The sequence below is a fragment of the Pinus tabuliformis genome, chromosome 4_1 (assembly GCF_031772625.1).
Source record: "Pinus tabuliformis cultivar Carrire ecotype Pingquan chromosome 4_1, CPIR1, whole genome shotgun sequence".
Lineage (NCBI taxonomy): Eukaryota > Viridiplantae > Streptophyta > Pinopsida > Pinales > Pinaceae > Pinus > Pinus tabuliformis.
In genome coordinates this window covers 501,772,758-501,781,631 of record NC_142303.1, presented here as the reverse complement: position 1 = coordinate 501,781,631, position 8,874 = coordinate 501,772,758, and positions in this window count along the sequence as shown.

Below are 8,874 nucleotides of genomic sequence, written 5' to 3'. Positions count from 1 at the left end.
TTGTGATGGTGTTTGTGTACTTTAAGGTGACATCTTTCTGGAAATGAACTCTTGCCTCCATAGCATCTAGGTACACTACTCGAGCTCCTCTATCCAACTCATCTGATAACATGCACATCATTATCTTTAGTGTGGTTGGACCAGAAACATACTTGTGCATGGTGTCTGCACTGATAACCAAGTCTGGGTTGGCGTGAATCAATTTGTCAAAGTACGAGTCCAGCTACAGTCAAACCTGTGCCTTTGTCTTCACCTGGGTGAGTGTCCCAATATATGGGATCGCATGTGCACACACAACAACATCCATACTCCTGAATACCCATGCATGGGAAGCTTGTAGACTAGTCATGAGCTGTGGGAGATCTTCATAGTTCTGGATATGACTTCGGATGCGTGCCTTCAGCTTGACCTCTCTGGGCTTCATCATCTTAGGCAAGTTTAATGGAGCTCCCTTGTATCTCATTGTCCATGTTTTCATGTAATGAACAACAACATGCACGCTTGATAAGATACGTTCTCTCCTTGCACAACATTGCTGCCAACTGCTGAGATGGACAACTGCCTTATGCATGGTACCAAACTTCGAATATAACACCCGCATGACTATGTCAAGCGACAATAATTCAGCCAGTATTTCTATAACAGATCCATTTGGGCACATCAAATCTCAAAATCCATATCAGTGTTTTAGGGCTCATCAAACCCTAATTTTAGTTGCTACATGTCCTAAACAAGTCACCCTTTCCAATTCCTCCTTCCAAAAAAATTTCATGACCTAAGACATCCAGAAATGGTCTCTTAAGGGACCGGCTTAGGTAGATACACTGCTAGGGTGCTCTGTAGCATAGGTAGATACACTATCAGGGTGCTCGACAGAGCACCTAAGCCCTCTTTAGGCTACGCTGGGTGAATTTGAGTGAAATTCAATTGGGGTTTGGGGAATATTCTTATCTCTCCAAGTCATCTAGAAGCTTCCCTCAGTTATCTACTCCTATGAGCTCGAAAATAGATGAGGAATTCAGAGTTAAGTTGCATCATATCCTCTCATCCCTTCCTCCATGGAACTAATTCTAAGTATGGAAGGCCACTCAATGCCACCATTTATGACAAAACCTCCTTCTTCTTCCTATAAATTGACCACTCATCTAAGTGATCAGGGGCTGGCTAGACTATGTTGAATTTTAAGGAGATAATGATGTTATGAGATTTGGCTTTGAAGCAAGTGTTGTGATGCTACAAGTTTGTCTTGATTTTGATGTGATGTGGATGGGATCCAAGCTAAAGGAATGACTTTGAATCAGAAATGACAGTTGTAATTCCTTCTTTTATCTAATAAAGTGTTTGAACCTTTTTCCATATATTGTGTTCTTTCATAATTCTTATATGTGTGAATTGCTTCTGATTCCTTTCATTTATATTCAATGGATCGTATGCTTTGATTGGTTTTTTGTCTTCTGTTGTGTTTATAGGGTACTTCTCAAGCGGATTAAGTACGGAAAGGAGTGACAAAATCGATACAAGGGAGACGAGAGGAAATCAGAACTACAGGTAGGCCTTCTATCTTCTCATCTTATCTATTGTTTATAGGAAAAGTCTAAAACACTTTAAACTATTGTTTTAGGCACAACTACTTGTCTAGTGAATTAGTGTTTATCCGTAGAAGCTAAATTCTCCAAAACAAATTGGCGACTCCACTGGGGAATAATCCTCTTTCCTAGTAGCTTATCCACCTCCTAAGACATCCTTATAAACCTCATTTGTGTTCATAGATTGTAATTTAGTCGTTTGCATTGAATTTTGGTAAAAAACTGAGGTTAGATGACTCTTGAGTGGCCTCTCAGAAATCAGCGCAGGCTTGGTTAGGGACAGTGCTCTGCAGAGCACCCTTTAGTGAGAGACAGTGCTTTGCAGCGTAGTTAGGACCTCTTTAACTTGCGCTGATCAACCTTAGGGGAAATTTTCACCTTTGGATTGAGTTTTTTACAAAATATTTTCTATTTGATTGCTTGCTGATTGATCAATGAATGTCATGTCTCAGAGAACAAATTTTTATCTCCTTTGCCAGCCCTACTTTGATTTCATTGAATAATGTTTCTTTAATGTTTTATTTTTCATTATCAGTCTATAGTCAAAGTTAGAATACAGTTGATTAATCTTTGTTCGAAAGAAAGTGTCGTAAAGTATTCTTTTCCTTCGAAATAGAATTGTCGTCAAAGTCTTCATTGTTATGAAAGATTGATTGATTGTATGTTTATATTTCCCTTTTGTTCATCATAAAATTAAGGGATTCAAAAAGAAAAACTTGCATTGTTCATATTGTAGTTTGTGAATTCTTGAAAGGAATAGCTAGGGAAATTGCATTAGATGTGCTCTTTGCTCTTTATCAAATATCTTATTGCTCTATCCCTACTAGCCAAGGATTTTCATTATTAAATTGAATGGAGAGAATTCTTATCATATTATTTTCATTTAAGGAATTGCAAACATACATCACGTGGTGAACCTTGAAAGGAAAATTCTAAAGAGGATCAACTTAAAATTTATCTGAATTTAAATAATGGAGCATTGTCACCTAACGAAAAACATTTAGAGGTCTAGGCTAGAGACGTGTTCTGGCTTTGTAAAATAAAGTAGTTGTCACTAACTTGTTTGCATACATCTTGAGTGTGATACCTCATTCCATGTACGTGAGTATATAGTAGTTGTGGAGTACCAAGGAAGGTATGTTTCGATGGTCATTTTGGTATCTTTTCATCAGAACTCAAAAGCCTTTTACATGAGAAATCTAGATAATGATAAGAATTTATAACGAAACATGAGAGATTAATGAAAAGCACTGATAGTTGTCATTTCTATGTGCAGGAGGGAGGAAATACGGGAGGTGGCCATTCCAAAAGTAAAGGCAAGGATGAGCTAACTGCTGTCCCTTTGACGGAAGACCGGAAACGAACCAGATCACAACGAATCAACCCAAGAAAGGACGCGGAGATACCAGCACGAAACAGAAAAGGGAAGAAGTAACGCAGTATTAATGATTCTGCAAATCCCTTAGGATCTGAGATCCTGAGGGATCGCTATTTTACCTATTTTTTGTACCTAGATATCTCCGCCATCTTCCCTATAAAAGGGGCAGCACTGTTGGCTTCAGGGAGGATCTTTTGGGGTGTGTAATTTCTTTTAAGGAAGATCAGGACTATGATCTTTATGTTCGATTGAAGACTTGAGTTCCTGTAATTTTATTGCATGCTTTAATACAGACTTGTTCACTCTTTTATCTTCGAGCCTGGATCTATCTTAAGCGGTGTACCCCTGGAGGCTAAGGGCCCGGCCCTGGAGGACACTTGCTCTTGTATTATTACGTGTGGTTTCCGTGTGGTTTGTTCATAGACGTACTTTGGTAATCTTCTGTGTTTTGAGAATATTCTATTACATGCTCTGTTGTGATTAAGTCATTTCGTGTTCTTGAACTTTATATCGATGCTATGTTATTTTACCAATTCTTTAAGCATTGATTAATCCCTACAGGACACTGTTACTTTATTACAGAATTCTTCACGATTGTGTTTTGCATTATAACAAGTCATCTGGAAAGATTTGTTTTACATGGGTATCGAATGTGACTATTCTTTATTATGAGATACAGTCGTATGTGTTTTAACAGAAGCAGATTAAGTATGGTGTGTTTCTAAGGTTCTATAGTATTGTTCCATCATATAAGATTGAGGGATTGGTGTTTTGATTGGCATGGTTAAATAGAGTTGCAGCTTAAAGAACTCAGTTATTACTTATTTCGATTACTGTTCTATTCTTGAATTGCTGTTCCATTTACCTGCTGTTCCATTTATTTGCTGTTCCATTTATTTGTTGTTCCATTTCAATTTGTTGTTCCATTTCCAGATTGCTAATTTGTTGTTTCTTGAGGACGGACTTAGGCTGTAGAGGACCCCAGCATCTGCTACTTGGTCCCCAGACCTCTGATCTACTCCCGTCAACTATGAAAGGGATGTGTTACTGCTACCAAGCCCTTGGTTGATGTGCTGTTCCATTTCATTATCACCTCTTTTATCTGTTGTTTCATTTCTAATCATTAAGAACGATCCTAGGCTGTAGCAAGCCCAACATCTGCTATTTGGCTCCCAGACCTCTGATCTATTCTCATCATTTATGAAAAGGATGGGTTGTTGCTACCGAACCTTTGGCTGATGCAATACTTGGTGTGATTTAGTCCTTTGAAGTAGTTAAGTTGTAGACTTGCATTAGTTTACTTTCGTAGTTGTAAATAGTTGTACTACAAGCATTACTCTGGCAAATGCTAGCCTAAGACTGAGACACCCTTTGAAATAACCAGACAATCCCAGATTGACATATTAATGTGAGGTAACTAGAGGTGAAAGAGACCCTTTTTATAGCTCTACATTTTGGCGCCGTTGTCGGGGAAGGAGTGTAGCTATTTGTCTTTTTCAGAGTAGTGTACGAACCTGCTAGGGAAGAATTAGGTTTTGAAAACGGAAGGTAAGAACCTACGTGAGGAGCATGTAAAAGCCCTACTCCTTTGCCCGCTTTCCTACAGATTTGTTGTTATCTGCTTAAAATTTAGTAGTTAAATTGAGTGCATGACTAAGCAGAAAAAGCTAGAGAAAAATCCCAAACCGTTAACGAAACTAGAAAAAGCTAAGGGACGGGTGACCCTTGGTCGATCGACATACATAGACAAAATCTATAAGAAAGCCGAATCTCAGCCTTCAGTAGGACCCAGGAAAGTTACTTCCAAACAACCTACTAGTTCCCTTCAGGCCTCAGGCTCACCATCTGAAGCCTTTGCTGAGGTGCATAGTCAGACTGATGAACAAGACTTTCAAGGAATTGAAAATTCTATTCCAGAACGACTACATGAAGGGAATCTAAGCAATCTTTGTGAAGGAGAAGGAGAAACAGGGGAAATTGGGGAGCCAAGATCTCCTCCTAGGATAATTCAGCCATTAAATAGCCCAGACAAGGGGAGCGGGGTAAAAATTATTATTGAAGACACCCTATTTCCTCAGACAAAAATTCCAGATAGAGGAAGTGCTATTAAAATTGTTCCTGTTGAAAATATTCCTCCTCAACCTAGGAATACCCTCTTAGATCTTCCAGAAGGTTATTGGCATATATTTGACCCAATGGCTCAAAATCCGTCAAACACCCAAACCTCTACATTACAATACCCCATAGTGGATTCCGCAGCAAATGCTCCTATGAAAGCAATCCCCCTTCAACACATTCCTACATTTCACGGACTTACATCAGAGGACCCCGATGCATTCTTATTTGAATTTGATGTGCTATGCATGGGATATGATTACACCACTGACCCCCAGAAATTAAAATTGTTCCCCTCCACTTTGAAAGGGGCAGCTTTAAGATGGTTTATGGGTTTAGGTGGTGGAGTTATAAATAACTAGAAACAAATGAAAGAATATTTCCTAAAGAAATATCAAGATTACTGTAGGTCTAGAGAACTGAAAGATGAAATATTTCAGATGATAGCTAGACCAAATGAAACATTAGAAGAATACGTAGAACGTTTCCAGTATAATCTGCAAAGATCCCCTTATGCATCGTTGCCCTTGCCTGATAACGTGTTGAAAGCAGCATTAATAAGGGGCATGAAAGAACAATGGATTGAAACATTAAACATTATGGGGAAAGGGGATATATATCAGGAAAGTTTTGCTGACATAATTGATTTATGTATCAGGAGTTCGAGAGGCAGTACACGAATCAAACCAGCAGAACATGATCGATTTGCACGGGAAAATAAAATTTCATCAGAAGGAGTAACACGTGTGGAAATTGGGAATTTACTTGAAAAATTTAAAACTGATATACTAGGAACACTGACTACACAATTGGACGTTTTGCAGGCTAAGCAAAAACAAATGGAGGCAGAACAGAATTTAGCAATTTTCTTCCCCAGATGTAGGAAGAAGCATAGCCATAAGGAATGCCCACTAGATATAGTTCAGACATGCGCCATTTGCACAAGGGATCACTCTACAGAAAATTGTCCCTCATTACCTGAACTGAAAGCGGTATATAAGGAAGCGGAAGAAGAACCAGAAGCAGTGTATCTACTTAACCAGCGTCGTCAGTGGCAGCCGCGACAAACTGGTATGTTTTCAGATCAGTATCTGCAATACAATACTCAATAGTATAATACATGGCAAAGTCAGTTTCAACCCCCATTTCCAAATTGGTCATCACAGTCATACCCTTCTGCAAACCCGTGGCTAAATCAGACAAGCCAATCTGGCTGGTTGAATCCTCCTTATCCCCCACCATACTGGCAAAACAACCCTTATCCACCTTAATGGACTCCCCCCACTTCACAAAGTTCAAGCTGGCAGAATAACTGGCAGAGACCAACACAGTAGCCAGTAGGAAACATTCCTTTCCCTCAACCTACACTACCAGCTTTACAGCAAAACCCCCAATCTAATCTCAGACCCCAACTCCCAGCCCAGCCCAATCCCAATCCAAATAACAGACTGGTCCAAGCACTCCAAATTTTAGAAACACCAGAAGAAGGACCTGATCTAAGGGAGTGCAATGATCTGCAGTTAAGATCTGGGCGTATCATTCAAATAGAGGGAAACAAAACAGTTCAGATTGAAGATCAGTTACCTAGAGAACAACTATCACAAGAAGAGGATGAAAACAGGCAACAAACTCAGAATCAAGCAACTACATCCTCTCCCCCGTTCCCAGAACATTTAGTCATACCTCGACCTATACAACAACCTAATTTTGACATTCTCGTTGAATTACAAAATTTGTACATAAAAATCCCGTTCCTTCAGGCCATTCAGGACATCCCAATATACTTTAAAACTATTAAGGAACTGTGCATAAAAAGACCAAGAAGGAATGTAATAGATAATCCAAGAGTTCAAGTAGTCGACACTTTATCTGACCTATTATCACGAAAGGAAACACCTATTAAGTATGAAGACCCAGGAAACCCAATAGTAACTGTTCAAATTTATGGCCAAACCTTAACCAATGCCTTAGTTGATCTTGGAGCTGCAATCAATATATTGACCACCTCCACTTGCCAAAAGTTAGGAATTACATCTGCAGAAACTACTTCAACTTTGCTAGAATTGGCTGATCGATCTGTGGTCAGGCCAGAAGGCATATTGCATGATATTATGGTCTCAGTTGATTCCTGGGAATACCCAACTGATTTTCTGATAATAAATCCTAAAACCCGACTAGATGGACATCCATTGATCTTAGGAAGGCCTTGGCTCGCTACCACTGATGCCTACATCGGCTGTCAACAAGGAAACATGATCATAACTAAGGGGGCAGATATTAAGAACTTAGTACTATATCCCCCAGCGCAGCCAAGCATCACAATAGTCAAAACTAATAGGCACCCTGTATCATATCTTACTGACAACATTAGATCTCCATTAACTATACAAGAAGTGCTAGAGTTCAAAAATCAAACAGAAGATGATGCCATCAGTAATTTTATTAGTCAAACTGAACTCACATCTCGTACCCAGTGTCATATGATAAAAGCAACATTTGATAACGAAGTAGAGGAGGAACCTCTGAAAGATGTGCAGGACCATACAATCCCTGTCACATCAGTTGCACATAGTAAAATAGTGGAAATCAAACCTGGGAAGACCTTAAACATTAACGCCAACCTTACACCGGAACAAGAAACAAAACTCATCCATGTTTTAACAAAATATAAAAATGCATTTGCATGGGATTACCCCGATATGAAAGGAATTGATCCTCAATTGTGTACACACCACATCTACATAGAGAATGATGCAAAACCTGTTAGACAACCTCAGAGAAGATTAAATCCTCATCTAAAAGAAGTAGTAAAAGCTGAGCTCCAAAAACTTTTAGATGTTAACTTTATCTACCCTATCTCTGATAGTAAGTGGGTCTCCCCGCTTGTGGTGGTACCGAAAAAGAATGGGAAGTGGAGAATCTGCGTGGACTATAGAGAACTAAATAAGGCAATGCAGAAAGATCACTTTCCTCTCCCATTCATTGATCAAGTATTGGACACTTTGGCAGGAAAGAAATTCTTTTCTTTTCTTGATGGCTTCAGTGGGTATAACCAAATACAGATTGCCCCTGAAGATCAGGATAAAACTACTTTTACTTGTCCTTGGGGAACATTTGCCTACCGAGTTTTACCTTTTGGTTTATGTAATGCCCCTGCCACATTCCAAAGGGTTATTCTTAGCATATTTGCAGATCTAATAAATGAAGGATTGGAAGTATATATGGATGATTTCACTCCATACGGAGAAGAGTTTGATCCAGCATTGGAAACACTAGAAAAAGTCCTACAACGTTGTATAGCTACCAGGCTTTGTCTAAGCCATGAAAAGTGCTACATGATGATGACAGAAGGACTTATTCTAGGGCACTATATTTCAGCAGCCGGCATACAGGTAGACCCAGCCAAAATCCAAATACTTTTGCTTATTCCTACTCCTACTACTCAAACAGAGGTACGTAGCTTTCTTGGATTCTCTGGTTATTACAGAAGATTTATAGAACATTATTCATGTATTGTTGCACCATTGTATGCACTAACTGGTAATATTTATTTCCTTTGGACAGAGAAATGTGAACGTGCTTTCAATGACCTGAAAAAGCTTGTATCTACAGCCCCAGTCCTTCGCGGACCAAACAAGGATTTGCCAATTCAGATATCATCCGATGCCTCAGATACAGCCATTGGAGCGGTCCTTGGTCAGGAGGAGGATAGAAAACCATACGCCATTTATTACATTAGCAAAAATCTATCCCCTGTTGAATTAAATTATACTGTAACTGAAAAGGAATTTCTAG